The following is an 18,900-nucleotide window of genomic DNA, read 5'->3' on the forward strand; positions in this document are numbered from 1 at the left end:
GATTCAGGCGACCATTCTGGAAAAGCACAAGTCTATAAAGTGTGAAGGTTGATTCTGTTCATCTGGACATAGTTTTCAGTGGGAGAAACATTTCGTCACTCTCATCCAGGTGACTTCTTCAGTCTCAGCTGACTGCAGGTTTCCCATAAACAGTACATTTACACAATAGCTGAAACCAGCCCACTGAAGGAACAATGGGCTGTGAGGTCAGTTACTTCATCATATGCAAATTGTCAAGTCTAGTGTTGGTAAACCAAATGAAAAAAATAAACATCCACAAAAGCAAACATCGAACCACAATACAACACACACACAATACTTTTGTCACAAGGACACTTAATGGACTGGAGCTGGCATCATTACACCTAAGCTTACGGAGCTACTATCACAAGTTAAATTGTAGCTAATCCATTAATATTTGGGCTGGATTCATGAAACTTTAGCCAAGTGTACATTTTATTTTTTTAAAAAGTCACAGAAATTTGGATTATTTGGGACTTTATTGAAAAGCAAGAGTACAAAAAGGCGAGAAAGAGCAATGCAGTTTTACTGATATATAAACAGAAACACACCCACCAATGTGTTAAAAACATAACCCACACAACCCTCCAGAATCTCAACTTGAACTAAACTCTAAAATCAAAAACACTCAAAACATGTCTTAAATCAAACAACAGAGAATAAACATAATCTTTATTAATTAAGAAATAAATCAGATATAAAGTAAAATCTTTTACGGTCTCCTGGAATTCAACACAAGTTTGTCTTTTAAATCAAATTTTAAGTAAACGTACAAGATTTAGAAATATCTTATTATGATTCCTTTATCACTGAGAGTGAGGGAATCTCAGCATTCATGAGTGATTCAATAATTTACAAGAAAACCAGAAACACTAAACTAATATATGTTTGAGTGAAGATGAACATACAAAGGTTTAATTATGATTGTATTGAGACTGCTGTGATGCTTTCATTGTTTCATATTGTTTTTATTGTGTTTTACGTCTCTCCAGGTGGTCACATCTTTGTTAGATCTTCAGAATAATTTAATGCCACCATTATGATGTATATGTTAAACATTTGCCAACTCATTTTCAAACTCCTTTCCATTAAATCTTGACTAATAAGCATCTGCAACTATATTTTAGACTTTAGATCTTTTTAACAGATCTAAAGTCTGTGAACAATCAACGAATCAACGAATTCAATGAATTCCAGTTTATGGAGAAGAACGAGCTGACACGTCTTCTCTCATGTTCTCTGTAGACATAAAGAAATAAAATAAATGTTAGGATTGTTCAGATCCACAAATAACATATTTACAGTTTCATTAAGATCTAAAATTCTGATTCAATCGAGTATTTACTTCATATGTTTCTGAATGGAATTAACACATTTGTTTTCATTTTGTTAAATCATTTCATGAAACGTTATTTTGAAAGCGTCTTTCTCTTATATGATTTAGTTATACTAAAGCACTTTTTTTTGGATATATTTAAAAAGGAGATTTTAGTACAGCCACTATTTTACATAAGTTTTAAAAGAAAGCTAAAACATGAGACACAAATATGAAGTAACTCACTGTGTGCAGAGCTGTTTGTGGTTTCGGCTTGAGGAAGCATTTGCTCCTTGACTTCACGGTTCTCTACAGCTGTAGGGTCAGAAACACAATGTTAGTCCACATCCTGCTCTCATCTGTCACTTTTACAACAATCGAACACAACAGGAAACAGCCCTGAAAGACTGTTTAGATTAAAGTACAGAAACCCTTTTTAATTTAGTGTAGACAAGAGATTAGAGAAAAGGGACAATGTGTAACTTACGAGATGGGGGACGTTTCTCTGAAATAAAAAGGAAAAAATACATCATGTTAGTAATTTGTTGTAAATGTTAACACAATTTTTTTCATGTATTGTACAAGGCATCAAACATAATTTCATATTTTCATTTTGTAATCTGGACAAAAGCATTAATTTAATGTGTAAAATTAAAAACATAGACACTGGGCTTACTCACTAATGTGTTTATAGATATATTCTGACTTTTCCCACAAAATGTGCTCGTGTTAAATTTATAAGTAAAGCGACTGAAGGTAGAGAACGTACACATTTCTAATGCAGGTAAAGGTGTACCTTAGGATGTGTTTGTTTGGCAGAGTTGATGGTTAAGAAAAGAGAAACAATGTTTGGGTTTCAATAACTGAGTTGGTGGTTATTTTGTTCCCTGACAACCAAACTGTAGCTCAGGTGTAAAAAAAAAAAACCCCAACAAAAACAAAAAAAACACAAAGACAGAAAGAAAAATGATGCAGAAAAAAGTAAATAACAGACAAGAAGAAAAAGTGAAGTAACTGGACAAAAATCTACATGTGCAGAGAAATGAAGGGGCAAGTTATGAAACACAACGAGCATGATTAATGAATATCGTTGTAATATATTGAGGATTTAAAAGAGTCTGATCATCCTGCTGGCAGAGAAAGTGTTAAAATACTTAAATATTAATCTGAAGACTCAGCTTACACTGCTTTTGGTTGTTACCTGTTTAATCCTGTGTGCATTGTTTGTTTTCTTTTGAAAACTGTTAATAATGACTTCAATTAAGTCATATTACTCTTACTATCATTATTATTGTTTGCACTATGTCATCATTGTTGTTGCATTATACAAGAAACATCCAGGAAGTTTGTTTCTCACCTGTCCTCTTTTTGTAAATAATGAATGTGATCACAGCGATGGCAGCAAGAACAACCACAGCAACAACAACAGGGATGATCAGGGAGAAGGAATTTCCTGTGGATCACAGAACAAACAAAAGGTGAGAACAAAAAGTTTCCAATCAGATAACAATCATGTACAAGAGCTTCGTTTATGGTCACTACATGTTTGTCTCACTAATGTTTGTTTTCATTCCAACAATAAAAGTTCTGCCATTAAATTAAATTTCAATACACTGCCAATAAATTTGAACATATGTTTCAAAATATACATTTTCCCCAATTTACTATTTAATCTTCTAAAACTGTCCATTAGTCAGATAATCAGTGGCCACACATGAACATGTTTTATATTCATCAATGTTCAGCAAGGAAAAAATGTGGTGGAAAAACACAACTTGGTCTAAACTGATTTAGGTCTTAAAATTATTCTGACAGAAGCTGACAGAAAGAATATCAAAGCAAACAAACTTTCTCATCCAACATGAACCACAGGGTATTGCAGTAATTCAAGTGTGTGTTTCCCATGTTCATCACTCATCTGATCCTGATTCCAGACTCACCTTCATTGGTCTTGATCACTGCTTTGTCCAGTTTGGTGGCGATGTCCTCGTTCACACCAGAGAGCTGAAACACACATCTGTATCTGTGCCAGTCTTCAGGTTTGACTGATGAGAGATCCAGGTCAACACTCATCTGGAAGGTCCTGTCATTGTTGGTGAGAATCTCTCCTTTGTTCACACCCTCATGAAGCTCCACTCCATCTTTTTTCCAGACCATCTCGGCTCTGTTAGGATAGAAACCTGTAGCGTGGCAGCTGACTGGAGAGGAGGAAGACTTCTGGAGGAGAGACACTTTGGGGACAACTGTGGAGTAAAGACAAACAGTTCATTCTTTCTGTATTATTACTATTACTTGTATTTGAGCTGGAGGGGTGCATAGTGCAGACGAGACGTGAAGAAAAGAGCGCGGACAAGGTGGAGTGGATGGAGACGAGCAAGAGTGGAAAGGAAGGTTTAGAAGATGGCAGTGAGACCTGCTGTGATTTAATATCTGAGGATGGTGGCACTGAGACAAATACAGGAGACAGAACTGATGATATTAAAATTATCATAAGGAGTGAGAAGGATTAGAAATGAGTATATCAGAGCTAAAACTGTGGAAGATGATCTGCTATGATGACCAACAACCAACAAGATTATTATTATTATTAATGGATTGGATTTATATAGCGCTTTTCAAGGCACCCAAAGCGCTTTACAATGCCACTATTCATTCACTCTCACATTCACAGACTGATGGAAGCAGCTACAGTTGTAGCCACAGCTGCCCTGGGGCAGACTGACAGAAGCGAGGCTGCCATATCGCGCCATCGGCCCCTCTGGCCAACACCAGTAGGCAAGTAGGGTAAAGTGTCTTGCCCAAGGACACAACGACCAGGACAGAGAGCCCAGGGATCGAACCGGCGACCTTCTGGTTACAGATGCGATTCCCAACCCCCTGAGCCACGGTCGCCCATTACTATTATTATTAAAACCATACCAATTTCTTTTGATGTGATGTAGTTTATAAAATTATATTAAATTTAAAAAATGTGTCAAAAAACCCTTTCACACATAGGGGTCACTACAGTGGACAACTATTCAAAATCTGTTTTCTTGTATTTGTGTCAGTGTTGATGGTAAACTTGCACATAAACCACTACATTGAACACTGATGAGTCACTCCATAGGCAGGGTTACAGTTGTTATAGTTGTTACATAAATTGTTATACTGTTATAAAATATTTTTAATATATATATATATATATATATATATATATATATATATATATATATATATATATATATATATATTGTCAAATTCATAAGTCAAAATGTTTGTTGTACAACTAAGTGGACATGTAAAAATACTCTTTAAAAATGAAAAGTACTTGAAAAATCTTTTTTTCATGCCTTAAGATGAATAAAAGTACTCAAGAAAAAAAAGCTCTGATTGAGGTTTTCATAATTCATGCATGAAAAGGTTAATTTAATATCATATTAAGTAATAAACTGAGACATATAACTTTTGGTTAACAATCTAATTCTGGTCATAAATTTTACCTGTTTTCATCAGAGAGCTCCTCCCATAGTTCACATACTTCTTCAGTGACTCAGGACAAATCTGGGTGAGGTAATACTTATACAGAGCCATCATAGCTCTGTTATTTCCCCACTTCATCTGTGTCATGACAGCCTGTTGTTTTGGAGCGACCCATGTCGCTGTCTTCAGGTCAAAGCTTATGAAGTCCTCTCCATCATAACCTTCTTGGTGATATCCATTCACTTCACCTGTTTCTTCATCCCATTCACAGCCGCACATCCGCTGGTAAATGTGAACACCTGAGAGAAACACAGAGACAAAGACTGCAGTGAACCAGAGAGAGGCTGCACTAAAGTCTTACACTGACACAGAGACGTGATCAACATATAGAGGATCTACATTTATGGCTGTTTTTGTCTCATTGGAAGATTTTTAAAACCAGTCATCATTAACAATGTAGATTTTAGAAAAAGACACTGGGAAAAAACAGAATTCATTTTCTCCCGTTAGCACATCTACGTCCTGCCTGCAGAGATATCACTGCACAGGTTATCTATGCTGCTGTAGGTGGAGCAACTTCCTGTGAGCTGCAGGATCAGACAAACACACTAAGCTGGATCCTGAGCAGCCGACACAGATCCTGATTCTGGATTTAAATTTACATCCTCTGAAACTCTGCAGCCGTCATCAGTCCAACAAAATCCTCCAACAAAAAAAAAACTAAACACCAGACTGTCCTGAGGTTTTTCTAGAGGTGTCTCTGTTTAATATGATCATGTGACATTAATCTAATCTGGAGTTCTACTTACAGTATTTCAGGCTCCAGCAAATGCTTCATGTCATCATTGTTGACTATGCAAGAAATAATTTTTGATAAATCAGTTAATTTCTTGTGCTGTGACCTGACAAAAAGGTGAAAAAGGTTCCTCTAAGATTTTACAACCATGTTGTCAAATTTATTACATTTACTAAGAGCAGAGGACTGAAACAATAACTCCGACTTTGAATTTGACTCCATGCTGGGACACTTTGGTGTTTTTCAGCGCTGTGACCAGATCAGATTTTGCACTAAAAATATTAAAACATTCATGTTAATGATATTATTGGATGTGTAGCACAGAGATCTGTGGGTGTCTTTCAGTAGGAACCTGAGTGCCACTGATGCTGTGATGAGAGCCGACAGTCTACAGGTGAGAGCGACACGAGGAGTCATTCCTGCTTTTATAACATCGCTGCTCTCAAAGCCAACAGAAACGCCTCGGTGCATCATCACAGGTATTTTCTTTATATGAACATGTGGAGTTACACACCACACTTTTCCAGCCTGTTTGGTTAATAAATTATATTACTATTATTATATTACTATATAATTGCTAATCAATAAATCAGGACGCTGTGAATGTCCATGGAAATCTCGCAAAAACACCTCCTTATAGGCAGCAACAAAGTGAATGTGGGATGAGCTGGTGTTGTCTTTACTCCTTTGATGTTTTTGTTGAAAGTCCAGGCAAGTATATACATGTTAAATGACCAGATATACGTGTTCAAATGGCGTCAATTAACTCACAACTATATGACAATTCTTCATAACTAAACAATAAGAACAAGTAGTCTGATGTCCTGTGATCATTATGAAGCTATAATTTGAAATACAATAACACGTTAAGTTTTTGTACAAAGTATCGGTGTCGGATCAGTATTGTTGATACCACCCTGAATATTACATCACTAGTCACTGAGCGCTGGAAAAAGCAGCTCAGTGACCCAGAACGCTGTTATTTTCCTCCGCTTTCTGGAAATTTCTTGCTAAATTTTACGGCGTCCTGATTTAACGACACCACCTTAATAATCAACCTTCAGCCAGTTTATGGGAAAAATAAGACATTTTAACACTTTACTTTCCTTGATTATATTTTCAGGTTGTTGTTTATTAGTAAAAAAAACAAACATTAAATTTTAAATCTGGGACCAAAAATATTAAACATAGACTGAAACTCATATTTACGGTCTTATTTTTAAATAAATAAAGAATAAATAAAAATCAGTGTAAAATTTAGAGAAACTGTTAGCTGTTAAACGTCTGTCTGTTAGTTTGTGTTTCTTATTTTTGGTCTATCTACTTCTCACCAAACTGTTGTCCTATTGAAGTAAAACTAAAAGTTAAATATTTATTTATTTTCCACAGAGTAGCTTTAAGTTTGTCACCGATTTATTTATGGAACCTCTGCTAATGAAAGATAATCCTGAAAACATTTCCTCATGAAAACGGGCTGAATGTTTTATTTTCATGCATTTAGTTAAATCCATTCATAAAGAGGCCGTGGACAGTGAACGGGCCTTTGAGCTGTCTCTACTTTCAGCCTGTTACAAAGTCAACCCTGTTTGATTCTACTTTTTGTATTAAATATAACATAATATTAATATTAATATTATTATGTGTTTAATGGAATCTGGAAAAACTGCTGTCAAAACTGTGACATCACAGCACATTTAACATCTCAGCTAGATGATAAATTATTTCATCCTAAGATGCTGTTGATGGTGTCTGACATATTTTCTTTTTCTATAATTTATTACAACATGTGATTATTTGTGAGGGTCGTCTGAACTGAGACACGGAGCGACTTCCTGTGAGCTGCAGGAACAGACAAACACAGTAAGATGGATCTTGAGCAGCAGACTCAGATCCTGATCCTGGGTTTAAGTTTCCATCCTCTGAAACTCTGCAGCCTCCTATCGTTCTAACAAAAATCGTATAACTGCGGGAAAACTACACACCGGACTGTCCTGAGGTCTTTCTAGAAGCTTCCACTGAAGGAGAGTTTCAGTCCAGGATTGTTTTTATTAAAAGTCAAATATTGGTTCACAATAATTGTAAAACAAACACACTTCAGACTGATTATTTAGATCCTGCTGATTTTTCTGGAGATTATTTTCTGAATAATCGATTATTAAGAAATTGCAGCAAAAACAACCATCAAGGTTTCAGAGACAAAAATCCTAAATATAAACCGAAAACTTCAAATATCATGAATTTATCTTTATTATTTGATTATTTTGATCAACTAAACAGTTAAATTATGGCAGTTCATACAAACATGATCATTAAAGCTGTTTGGATTAAATGAAAGTTTCCCAGACTGTAGTTCTACATTTATTACGTATTATTATGTTCATAATTTTAATCTGTAATCTGAATGAAACATTTAATGTGTGCAAACCTGTTTACTACTGTAAACAAAACACACTGAAAACATTAACAGCAAATATCAGCAGTGTTGGGTAAGTTACTTTAAAATAGTAACTTAGTTACATTACTAGTTACTTCTCTCAAAAGTAACTCAGTTACTTCAAGTTACTCGTTACTTTCAAAGTAACTAGTTACTAGGGAAAGTAACTTTGGTTTTACTCAGAATTCTCTTGTTAATGTGTTTCTTCCCATAACTTTGCCAGTCTTTTAGCTTGCTTACTTGCCACAAGTGCACTGTGCCACCTACCAATAGAAAGGAAAAGATAATGTGCATATTTCCACGAGAGAAATCCCACGCCTGGACCGTCATTGACTGCTGCCATGATTCTAGCCTACGTCACAGCGTCATTTGCGCCTTTTACATCCAACACAAAAACTGCAGTCGTGGTGCTTTGATTGTACTCAGAACTCGGAAATTCTGCCTTCTGAATAGGAAGATGTAGGCAACACCAGACTGCAGATGAGCTGCATACATGGCTGGACTGGGACAGAAAATTGGCCCGGACATTTTTACTAGAGACTGGCCCACCATTATAGGAAAAATCATAAAGCCTTTGAATGAAATAAACACTGTTGTGACAGTGATGTGCACTGTTTTGATGGTATATATGCATCAATCTATCAATTGTTTGTTGTAAGATTCAGATAATTATTTTTTAAAAGCTAGACATTTTAAATGAGAATAAGAAAGAAAAGTATTTCTTTGTGCCCCCCTTTCCCGTTAATGCCCTACATGCCCCCTGGCAACACTTTGCTAGATCCGCACCTGCACAGTTACCAGCTGTCAGCTACTTAGAAAAGGATCCTGTTATTATTTGTCTCTCAGAAACAGTTCATAACTTCCCTTCAACTCATTCATGTCACCTAAAAGGTAAACCTGTTTCTCCATCACCTGTTCAGCTCTGATGATTCAGTAAGGACATCTCCTGGTTTCATCTTCATGTTTCCCTCTCACCAGATAACCAAACCGATATCATGACCAGCAGCTTTACAGCTGTGGCTCCAGCAAACATCAGCTGATACTAGAAATTAATATTAAATAAATTCTAACAACAGCTGATCAAGCTTAAACGTGCTGCTGTTGTTTAGCGCGACATCCGCTGGTTTCCTGTTTCTGGCGCAAAGTGAGCGATAAACAAACAAGAGAGCCGATCAGCTGATTCATTGATCAGTTTCATGATTGAAGTAGAAACAGGAGAGGGAGGGGGGAGAATGAAAGAAGAAGAGGCAGCTGTGCAGCGTAAACACAGAATAACTCCAGCTTTGTGCCTTTTTCATTGTAGCTGAATTACGGGACAAACTGTTCCTTTTCACCTCAATAAGAAACGCGTAATATTTTCTCTGAATACCAGACGGGACGGTTGGCAACTCTAATAACTTATGAACAAAATAAAGTTTAACATCGTTAATCATAGCACCACCCAGCTGTATAGAAACTCCGTCATGCTAGCTAGCACGCAGTACGGAAAAAGTCAGAATAACGAAAATAAACTCCACCTAAGCTTGGTTCATATCTGACCCAGAGAGACTGCAGGTCATAACTTTCTTACCTGAAGTTCAGTTCACACTTGGACCTGCGGCCGCTCGGGTCTCTTTTCCTTCTGCTCCCTTTCCTTCATCCACCTGCTGCCTCCACCACTTGCTAATGTTACTGAATCTGTGGAAGCTCCGCGATAGCCACCACACGAAGTAACGAGTAACGACCCTATCTAAATCCCAGTAAGCGACTAACGCGTTCCTGATTTTTGGCATAATAACTAGTTACCGTGCTCGTTACCCACAATAATAACGTAGTTACTGTAACGCGTTACTTAATAACGCGTTAGTCCCAACACTGAATATCAGTAAAGTGAAACATGAACAAACCTTCCAGTTTGGTTGAAGCGCTGCTTTGCAATCTCAATGTGGCTTTGAACCCACTTGCTGGTCACCCCTCCTTTTTGCAGTCTGACTCTCCCAGTACTGCTGATCTATGTTGCTGGCAAACCAGGTCCTGTTTGGGCACAGATTTCTCCCGTGTTGCTGTCATAATAATCAACCTGAACATCATCAACCATCCCAAACAACCACAAACTCTGGGAAGTTTGGGACTTGAGAGGACGCAGTGTAGAAATACTTCAGCGAGTGGGTCACTGTAAGAAACAGTTAATGTTGTGAGATCTCAGGAAACAGATTATAAATTCTTTTTATTTTTTAAATAACACAATAAGAAAAAACTACAGCACATTAAGGACATCCTGTAATAATCCTGCTTGTCCCTTCAAAAAACACAAAATAGATTTATGAATATATATTCAGTCTTAATGTCATTTTTCGATCCTCTTTTCTTTCAAAACTTCAAATTCTAGTTTGAACCTGATTAATTCACAGAAAGTTTTAAAACTGTTGTTTATCCTTCATCCATCCATTCCATCCATCCAGTCTTCATCCGCTTTATCCGAGGCCAGGTCGCGGGGGCAGTAGCCTAAGCAAAGAGGCCCAGACCTCCCACAGACCAGTAAAATCTAAGAACAGCTTCAGCTGTTCTACAGGCAGTTATAGCATAAAGCTTGATTCATGCTTTCCTCATGGCATAGTCACATAAAGCTAACACTTCTTTTGAGAATATTTTCAAGCCAAACGCTGGACAGTCACATCAGCAGGTAGAGTTTTTCCTACTTACAAGAGGATCATTGCTGCTTGGATTATATCCTGTGTTGTTGCAGCATAACTACAGCTAACATGCAGTAGAACCGTAGGCCCATATATTTTAAATTCCCTCGTTCAAGACCATGATGACTTAAAATCACAGCTCTATGTAAAGATTTGACTTAATTTTGTGAAAAACAAATAACACAAAAACAGTAACATGCCATCTGTACATCAGCTCAATAATTTGCTGTGGGCAAAGGCCAAGACTGTTTGCCACCCAAAGCATTTTTCTTGCAGCATATCTGTCAAAAATGTCCATCAGGATTATTTTTAAATGGATTGCTTTTTCTGGTAACTCACATTTACAATCGCAGACAAAATACAAACAAATTATTAAATTTGTGTGATTTTCCAGTTTGAAAGCACAGAGGTACAGTGCTCAGCACTGTTGACTGTGAGGTTCCATGTTCAAATCACCTGATTTAATTATATGGTTTTTCCCTCTTTCTACAGTCTAAAGAAGTTAGATTGTGGTTCGTAATTGGACATGATGTGGTTGTGAACATATAGTTGTCTGTGCTGCAACGTGTCTAGTTCCCATGGCTGCAAAACAAGCTGGCATCATCATTCCTCCACCACCCTGTTGACAAGTGATATGCTGTGTTTATTATTCGTTCCTCAACATGGTGCTGTGCATTAAGGCCAAACATTTCCACTTTGGTATTTTCTGTTGAAACTTTAAAACTTAATCTGCACTGGAATTTAGAAAGGAGGAGGAGACTTTCACCTGAACAACTAACAACTAACCAAACATACCATATTTGTTCAGTCTTTCTCTAATTGTACTCATAAACCTTAACATGTACAGTAACATGCTAAATGATACCTGTAGATTTGTATAGCTCTTTATTTTATTTACTCTTTATCATGTAGTTTCTCTGAGCACTGCATGGTCTCACCTGGGGTGAATTTGCAGGGTGAACTGTCCTTGTAAATAATGTAAAGAACAATAGCTACTCTATTATACAATACAAAATTATACAAGAGACAGATACACAGTTTAAAGTTAGGAGGAAATTTCAATATTGTGTTAAATTCTTGAATCGCCCTTATTCTTATTTCTTTATATTTCCTTTCAAAGAGCCAGACTTTGTTTTAATTTTTAACTAGTCTTTATCAATAACTCTCCAGGCTTTTAGAAAGTCTTTCAAAGTGTTTCTTCTTATTCCCAAAGAGCTATGAGCTGAAAACTTACATAGAAAACTGTCTCTAGTTTATGGTCTATAGTCTCTGTGTAATATCTTCACAGAGAACAGAAAAATCAGCTTTAAACATCCTTCAAGAAGTCCTGAAGAACTCTTCCTGAAGACCTCATAAAGGAAATGACAAGAAAGCTGCCCAGGAGTCTTTGTTAAAGACGATCATACCGAATGTTCACTTTCAAACTTGTTAGAATTATACAGACTCTCTTTTTGCCTCATATACTGAATTTATACTTTTGTTTGTATGTTTGTTCATTTTTCCATAAATCATTGCACCTATTCCTAATAAAGTATTTTAAAAAATGACACATAGCTCATGACTTTTTCAGAGTTCTTTATATTTTGAGATGAAATGTGAGATTCATCTTATCTGGTGTGATTTCTGTCAAATTGCTCTTATTTTTAAGGACAAAGCCACGAAAGGTGTTTTAAATAAACAGAAAATGAACAAACATATTATAACTACTTGTAAAGTGGATGAAGCATTCAACACAACAAAGAGTGAAAAAGGGCAGATCTGCAAAATGAATGTACATCAGCATCTGAACTAACCTATTTTTAGCAGATAACTCCTCACATATTCCAAATACTTTAGCCACTCATGGGTGAAGCAGCTGCTCTAACAAAGCTTTGTTACTGTCACTCTTCAGAGCACATGGAAATTAGTTTTGCTTGTAGGACGAAGGAGCATTTAGCTCAAAATATAAATAACTTCACAGCACTTATTGTCCTCTCATGTTTTGAATGTGCAAAGTCTGTTTCTGAATGAATTATATATGTGATATATATGTAAAGCATAAATACACATAAATGTAAACTTCACAGGACTAAATCTGAATCATTAAATTGTTATCAGTTTGCTTTTTGTTTACAATCATATTTATTCATACTGTGGATCTACTGGCTTGAAGGGTTCAGTGTAGATTTTCTGCTAAACTATCAGCAACTAAAATAATCTGAGACATGTGGCTGAGAGCATCTCAAGCCTTACACTGTTAAACACCAAACAGTGGCTATAGATGTAACACCATTTGGTTTTAAGAAGCCTTGATTATTAATGTTCGGCAAACATTATTTCAAAATCTCTGCACTAACAGTTCTTTTAAACTCCGTCAAGCTGGCTGGCGGTCATGTGTCAGTTCAAACAAAATGGCACGAGACTGGAATTAAATTTTGCCATCAACTGGTAGTCTTTATTAAATAAAGTATGAGTTTACGTGTCAACACACGCCAAAGTTCCCAGCCCTCTAAAAGCAGCTGGCTTCCTTTTATACTCTACCTGATTCAGGCGACCATTCTGGAATAGCACAAGTCTATAAAGTGTGAAGGTTGATTCTGTTCATCTGGACGTAGTTTTCAGTGGGAGAAACATTTCGTCACTCTCATCCAGGTGACTTCTTCAGTCTCAGCTGACTGCAGGTTTCCCATAAACAGTACATTTGCACAATAGCTGAAACCAGCCCACTGAAGGAACAATGGGCTGTGAGGTCAGTTACTTCATCATATGCAAATTGTCAAGTCTAGTGTTGGTAAACCAAATACAAAAAATAAACATCCACAAAAGCAAACATCGAACCACAATACAACACGCACACAATACTTTTGTCACAAGGACACTTAATGGACTGGAGCTGGCATCATTACACCTAAGCTTACTGAGCTAACTATCACAAGTTAAATTGTAGCTAATCCATTAATATTTGGGCTGTATTCATGAAACTTTAGCCAAGTGTACATTTTATTTTTTTAAAAAGTCACAGAAATTTGGATTATTTGGGACTTTATTGAAAAGCAAAAGTACAAAAAGGAGAGAAAGAGCAATGCAGTTTTAGTGATATATAAACAGAAACAAACCCACCAATGTGTTAAAAACATAACCCACACAAACCTCCAGAATCTCAACTTGAACTAAACTCTAAAATCAAAAACACTCAAAACTTATCTTAAATCAAACAACAGAGAATAAACATAATTTTCATTAATTAAGAAATAAATCAGATATAAAGTAAAATCTTTTAAGGTCTCCTGGAATTCAACACAAGTTTGTCTTTTAAATCAAATTTTAAGTAAACGTACAAGATTTAGAAATATATTATTATGATTCCTTTATCACTGAGAGTGAGGGAATCTCAGCATTCATGAGTGATTCAATAATTTACAAGAAAACCAGAAACACTAAACTAATATATGTTTGAGTGAAGATGAACATACAAAGGTTTAATTATGATTGTATTGAGACTGCTGTGATGCTTTCATTGTTTCATATTGTTTTTATTGTGTTTTACGTCTCTCCAGGTGGTCACATCTTTGTTAGATCTTCAGAATAATTTAATGCCACCATTATGATGTATATGTTAAACATTTGCCAACTCATTTTCAAACTCCTTTCCATTAAATCTTGACTAATAAGCATCTGCAACTATATTTTAGACTTTAGATCTTTTTAACAGATCTAAAGTCTGTGAACAATCAACGAATCAACGAATTCAATGAATTCCAGTTTATGGAGAAGAACGAGCTGACACGTCTTCTCTCATGTTCTCTGTAGACATAAAGAAATAAAATAAATGTTAGGATTGTTCAGATCCACAAATAACATATTTACAGTTTCATTAAGATCTAAAATTCTGATTCAATCGAGTATTTACTTCATATGTTTCTGAATGGAATTAACACATTTGTTTTCATTTTGTTAAATCATTTCATGAAACGTTATTTTGAAAGCGTCTTTCTCTTATATGATTTAGTTATACTAAAGCACTTTTTTTTGGATATATTTAAAAAGGAGATTTTAGTACAGCCACTATTTTACATAAGTTTTAAAAGAAAGCTAAAACATGAGACACAAATATGAAGTAACTCACTGTGTGCAGAGCTGTTTGTGGTTTCGGCTTGAGGAAGCATTTGCTCCTTGACTTCACGGTTCTCTACAGCTGTAGGGTCAGAAACACAATGTTAGTCCACATCCTGCTCTCATCTGTCACTTTTACAACAATCGAACACAACAGGAAACAGCCCTGAAAGACTGTTTAGATTAAAGTACAGAAACCCTTTTTAATTTAGTGTAGACAAGAGATTAGAGAAAAGGGACAATGTGTAACTTACGAGATGGGGGACGTTTCTCTGAAATAAAAAGGAAAAAATACATCATGTTAGTAATTTGTTGTAAATGTTAACACAATTTTTTTCATGTATTGTACAAGGCATCAAACATAATTTCATATTTTCATTTTGTAATCTGGACAAAAGCATTAATTTAATGTGTAAAATTAAAAACATAGACACTGGGCTTACTCACTAATGTGTTTATAGATATATTCTGACTTTTCCCACAAAATGTGCTCGTGTTAAATTTATAAGTAAAGCGACTGAAGGTAGAGAACGTACACATTTCTAATGCAGGTAAAGGTGTACCTTAGGATGTGTTTGTTTGGCAGAGTTGATGGTTAAGAAAAGAGAAACAATGTTTGGGTTTCAATAACTGAGTTGGTGGTTATTTTGTTCCCTGACAACCAAACTGTAGCTCAGGTGTAAAAAAAAAAACCCCAACAAAAACAAAAAAAACACAAAGACAGAAAGAAAAATGATGCAGAAAAAAGTAAATAACAGACAAGAAGAAAAAGTGAAGTAACTGGACAAAAATCTACATGTGCAGAGAAATGAAGGGGCAAGTTATGAAACACAACGAGCATGATTAATGAATATCGTTGTAATATATTGAGGATTTAAAAGAGTCTGATCATCCTGCTGGCAGAGAAAGTGTTAAAATACTTAAATATTAATCTGAAGACTCAGCTTACACTGCTTTTGGTTGTTACCTGTTTAATCCTGTGTGCATTGTTTGTTTTCTTTTGAAAACTGTTAATAATGACTTCAATTAAGTCATATTACTCTTACTATCATTATTATTGTTTGCACTATGTCATCATTGTTGTTGCATTATACAAGAAACATCCAGGAAGTTTGTTTCTCACCTGTCCTCTTTTTGTAAATAATGAATGTGATCACAGCGATGGCAGCAAGAACAACCACAGCAACAACAACAGGGATGATCAGGGAGAAGGAATTTCCTGTGGATCACAGAACAAACAAAAGGTGAGAACAAAAAGTTTCCAATCAGATAACAATCATGTACAAGAGCTTCGTTTATGGTCACTACATGTTTGTCTCACTAATGTTTGTTTTCATTCCAACAATAAAAGTTCTGCCATTAAATTAAATTTCAATACACTGCCAATAAATTTGAACATATGTTTCAAAATATACATTTTCCCCAATTTACTATTTAATCTTCTAAAACTGTCCATTAGTCAGATAATCAGTGGCCACACATGAACATGTTTTATATTCATCAATGTTCAGCAAGGAAAAAATGTGGTGGAAAAACACAACTTGGTCTAAACTGATTTAGGTCTTAAAATTATTCTGACAGAAGCTGACAGAAAGAATATCAAAGCAAACAAACTTTCTCATCCAACATGAACCACAGGGTATTGCAGTAATTCAAGTGTGTGTTTCCCATGTTCATCACTCATCTGATCCTGATTCCAGACTCACCTTCATTGGTCTTGATCACTGCTTTGTCCAGTTTGGTGGCGATGTCCTCGTTCACACCAGAGAGCTGAAACACACATCTGTATCTGTGCCAGTCTTCAGGTTTGACTGATGAGAGATCCAGGTCAACACTCATCTGGAAGGTCCTGTCATTGTTGGTGAGAATCTCTCCTTTGTTCACACCCTCATGAAGCTCCACTCCATCTTTTTTCCAGACCATCTCGGCTCTGTTAGGATAGAAACCTGTAGCGTGGCAGCTGACTGGAGAGGAGGAAGACTTCTGGAGGAGAGACACTTTGGGGACAACTGTGGAGTAAAGACAAACAGTTCATTCTTTCTGTATTATTACTATTACTTGTATTTGAGCTGGAGGGGTGCATAGTGCAGACGAGACGTGAAGAAAAGAGCGCGGACAAGGTGGAGTGGATGGAGACGAGCAAGAGTGGAAAGGAAGGTTTAGAAGATGGCAGTGAGACCTGCTGTGATTTAATATCTGAGGATGGTGGCACTGAGACAAATACAGGAGACAGAACTGATGATATTAAAATTATCATAAGGAGTGAGAAGGATTAGAAATGAGTATATCAGAGCTAAAACTGTGGAAGATGATCTGCTATGATGACCAACAACCAACAAGATTATTATTATTATTAATGGATTGGATTTATATAGCGCTTTTCAAGGCACCCAAAGCGCTTTACAATGCCACTATTCATTCACTCTCACATTCACAGACTGATGGAAGCAGCTACAGTTGTAGCCACAGCTGCCCTGGGGCAGACTGACAGAAGCGAGGCTGCCATATCGCGCCATCGGCCCCTCTGGCCAACACCAGTAGGCAAGTAGGGTAAAGTGTCTTGCCCAAGGACACAACGACCAGGACAGAGAGCCCAGGGATCGAACCGGCGACCTTCTGGTTACAGATGCGATTCCCAACCCCCTGAGCCACGGTCGCCCATTACTATTATTATTAAAACCATACCAATTTCTTTTGATGTGATGTAGTTTATAAAATTATATTAAATTTAAAAAATGTGTCAAAAAACCCTTTCACACATAGGGGTCACTACAGTGGACAACTATTCAAAATCTGTTTCTTGTATTTGTGTCAGTGTTGATGGTAAACTTGCACATAAACCACTACATTGAACACTGATGAGTCACTCCATAGGCAGGGTTACAGTTGTTATAGTTGTTACATAAATTGTTATACTGTTATAAAATATTTTTAATATATATATATATATATATATATATATATATATATATATATATATATATATATATATATATATTGTCAAATTCATAAGTCAAAATGTTTGTTGTACAACTAAGTGGACATGTAAAAATACTCTTTAAAAATGAAAAGTACTTGAAAAATCTTTTTTTCATGCCTTAAGATGAATAAAAGTACTCAAGAAAAAAAAGCTCTGATTGAGGTTTTCATAATTCATGCATGAAAAGGTTAATTTAATATCATATTAAGTAATAAACTGAGACATATAACTTTTGGTTAACAATCTAATTCTGGTCATAAATTTTACCTGTTTTCATCAGAGAGCTCCTCCCATAGTTCACATACTTCTTCAGTGACTCAGGACAAATCTGGGTGAGGTAATACTTATACAGAGCCATCATAGCTCTGTTATTTCCCCACTTCATCTGTGTCATGACAGCCTGTTGTTTTGGAGCGACCCATGTCGCTGTCTTCAGGTCAAAGCTTATGAAGTCCTCTCCATCATAACCTTCTTGGTGATATCCATTCACTTCACCTGTTTCTTCATCCCATTCACAGCCGCACATCCGCTGGTAAATGTGAACACCTGAGAGAAACACAGAGACAAAGACTGCAGTGAACCAGAGAGAGGCTGCACTAAAGTCTTACACTGACACAGAGACGTGATCAACATATAGAGGATCTACATTTATGGCTGTTTTTGTCTCATTGGAAGATTTTTAAAACCAGTCATCATTAACAATGTAGATTTTAGAAAAAGACACTGGGAAAAAACAGAATTCATTTTCTCCCGTTAGCACATCTACGTCCTGCCTGCAGAGATATCACTGCACAGGTTATCTATGCTGCTGTAGGTGGAGCAACTTCCTGTGAGCTGCAGGATCAGACAAACACACTAAGCTGGATCCTGAGCAGCCGACACAGATCCTGATTCTGGATTTAAATTTACATCCTCTGAAACTCTGCAGCCGTCATCAGTCCAACAAAATCCTCCAACAAAAAAAAAACTAAACACCAGACTGTCCTGAGGTTTTTCTAGAGGTGTCTCTGTTTAATATGATCATGTGACATTAATCTAATCTGGAGTTCTACTTACAGTATTTCAGGCTCCAGCAAATGCTTCATGTCATCATTGTTGACTATGCAAGAAATAATTTTTGATAAATCA

At 36.2% G+C, this 18,900-nt stretch overlaps 2 pseudogenes; both read right to left on the reverse strand.

Moving 5' to 3' along the window:
* Positions 1-973: 973 nt before the first annotated feature.
* Positions 974-10,184, reverse strand: LOC113015213 (class I histocompatibility antigen, F10 alpha chain-like; annotated as a pseudogene).
* Positions 10,185-14,196: 4,012 nt separating this feature from the next.
* The window catches only part of LOC113015184 (class I histocompatibility antigen, F10 alpha chain-like), a 30,497-nt pseudogene continuing 25,793 nt past the window's right edge, over positions 14,197-18,900 (reverse strand).

This window comes from Astatotilapia calliptera, chromosome 22 (genome assembly GCF_900246225.1).
Source record: "Astatotilapia calliptera chromosome 22, fAstCal1.2, whole genome shotgun sequence".
In the NCBI taxonomy this organism is placed as follows: domain Eukaryota; kingdom Metazoa; phylum Chordata; class Actinopteri; order Cichliformes; family Cichlidae; genus Astatotilapia; species Astatotilapia calliptera.